Consider the following 2,599-nt stretch of genomic DNA (forward strand, 5'->3'; position numbering starts at 1 on the left):
CATATATCAAATATTATCACTCAGAAGCTATAGAGGTAGCTCTTTATCCCCAGTAGCTTATTTTACTTCAAAGGAAAACTTAAGATAGAAGAAAAAGGGTTTCCCTGGTGGCGCAGTGGTGGAGAGTCCGCCTGCCGATGCAGGGGACACGGGTTTGTGCCCTGGTCCGGGAGGATCCCACATGCCGCGGAGCAGCTGGGCCCGTGAGCCATGGCCGCTGAGCCTGCGCGTCCGGAGCCTGTGCTCCGCAATGGGAGAGGCCATGGCAGTGAGAGGCCCGCGTACCGCAAAAAAAAAAAAAAAGATAGAAGAAAAACTAAAACTAACATTTTATGTATAAAATTAAAATGCTTTACAACTAATCAAGTACCTTAATCATAAATAGTTTTGTGAGGAGGCAGAATTATATCCATTTTACATACTAGTGAACAGAGCCTCAGAGAGATTAAGTGACTTGCCCTAAGTCACAGCTAGTTAGTGCCAAAACTGGAACTCAGTTTTTAATGCTTGCAAACCCCATGATCTTTCCCATCACACTGACACAACATGCCCCCCTAAATACCTTTCTCCAAAAAAACACGTGAAGAACAGAAAATGAATTGTTACTTTTTAAAATTTTTATTTATTTATTTTTGGCTGCATTGGGTCTTCGTTGCTGTGCGCAGGCTTTCTCTAGTTGCAGCGAGCGGGGCCTACTCCTCGTTGCCGTGTGCAGGCTTCTTTGTGGTGGCTTCTCTTGTTGTGGAGCACGGGCTCTAGGTGCGTGGGCTTCAGCAGTTGCAGCACGCAGGCTCAGTAGTTGTGGCTCGTGGGCTCTAGAGCTCAGGCTCAGTAGTTTTGGCGCATGGGCTTACTTGCTCCGCGGCATGCGGGATCTTCCCGGACTAGGGCTCGAACCCGTGTCCCCTGCATTGGCAGGCAGATTCTTAACCATTGCGCCACCACAGAAGCCCTTTTTGTTACTTTTGTGTGTGGGGAAGGGCGGGGAAGGTTCTCTATTAATGATTAAATTCATTTTCTAAAAGTGAAGACAAAACTTATTGAATAGCACATTGCACCTTCAGAAGTACTAAAAAGTCTTACATGATTAATACCTCCTATTACTCCCAGCTCAGGTATTAGGGAGATACTTTTCTTTCACTCCCTTATTTAATGAAGGCTAAGGAATTATTCCCAGTCTCTTAATAAAAAAGATATCTTTGTGGCCAATATAAGAGAGATTTTTTTTTTTTAATTTTGGCTGCACTGGGTCTTAGCTGCGGCATTCAGGATCTACACCGTGGGATATTCGCCACGGGATCTTTAGTTGAGACATGCATGTGGGATCTAGTTCTCTGACCAGGGATGGAACCCAGGCCCCTTGCATTGGGAGCGCAAAGTTTCACCCACTGGACCACCAGGGAAGTCCCCAAGAGAGTAATTAGATGTAGCACTTTTCAAAGCATTTCCAAAAATCTTTGTCAAATTCAGTGTAATCCCCAAACTTATTATTTCCCATTGAAAGTAATCTTGAAAATTCACTCTCAAGAGGTGGTTTTCTTGAAGAGCTTCTAAAATTTATTCTCATAGTATATTTACATGATAAATAATAGCATTACCACTATTCTACAACTTTCCCATACAGTATCTCATTTGATTCTTGAAACAAGCCACTAAGACAGGCAGGGACAGAAATCCCTGACACTCAATAGATGAAGAAACTGAGGCTCTGGGAGGTTGTTTTTTCCTACGGTCATGTGTCCTATCTCTTAGTTGAATATTCTCTCCAACAAAGCATGTGAAAAATTCTTAATTATCAGAACTTCAACTTGTCAATTACATAGGACTTTTCCTTTTCCTTCTTGCTCTATGCCTTTAATTCCCTTTCAGAAAGGAAGATTTGGGGACTAAACAACATTCAATCCTAATCAGTCCTGACTCTGCTTAGCTTTCTGAGATCAGATGGGAAATAGAAATCTATTTTCTTACCCATAAGAGCACAAGTGAAATGAGCTGGTTTAAATTACTAGATAAACTCTACATTTGTCTATTGCCCAATATCAAAATACTTGTAAACTATGTAACTACTCTATATCCTAAAAACGATATGTAAGTCTTCTAAACCTGAAGCTCAGGATGACAACCTAGACTACAGAAATTAAAAATTAAACGGCCAAAGCTCACATCCTGGCTCCATATCTTCTCAGCTGTGTGATCTCCTGGGCAAGTTTCTTGGCCTCTTGGAGCTTCGGATTCCTTAGCCCTAAAATTAGGGGTTTAAAAAAATGTTTTCAAAAGGATTAAAAGAGATAATGCACTTAAAACATTTAGCATAGTGTCTAGCACTTATTTAAATATTGATAACTTGGCACTGACACTATTATCGGCATTTACGATTCAGCAAACTAGATTTATCTATGCACTTTCCTATTCAATCCATAAATGAATGCACTTTGCAATATATTGTAATATATAACATACCTAATATACTTGACATTTAAAAGATACTACAACCACCAATATACTCAATTCCCTTTAGCAGTTAGCCAGATATCACTTTTCTAAATCTCAGAAAAAGTAGAGTTGCAAAGGTTACTCCATCAGTCAAGGGTGAGGCTGA

The 2,599-nt window shown here is 40.7% G+C and overlaps 1 long non-coding RNA gene across 1 annotated transcript; it reads right to left on the bottom strand.

Moving 5' to 3' along the window:
* Nucleotides 1–595: 595 nt before the first annotated feature.
* LOC307055235 lies at nucleotides 596–2,203 on the bottom strand. The gene is made up of 2 exons (XR_013810972.1): nucleotides 2,164–2,203; nucleotides 596–1,018 (listed from the first exon to the last, which is right to left on the bottom strand). It is a non-coding gene; the product is annotated as an uncharacterized lncRNA (long non-coding RNA).
* Between the last annotated feature and the right edge of the window lie 396 nt (nucleotides 2,204–2,599).

Source organism: Hyperoodon ampullatus (genome assembly GCF_949752795.1).
Source record: "Hyperoodon ampullatus genome assembly, chromosome: 6".
Classification (NCBI taxonomy): domain Eukaryota; kingdom Metazoa; phylum Chordata; class Mammalia; order Artiodactyla; family Ziphiidae; genus Hyperoodon; species Hyperoodon ampullatus.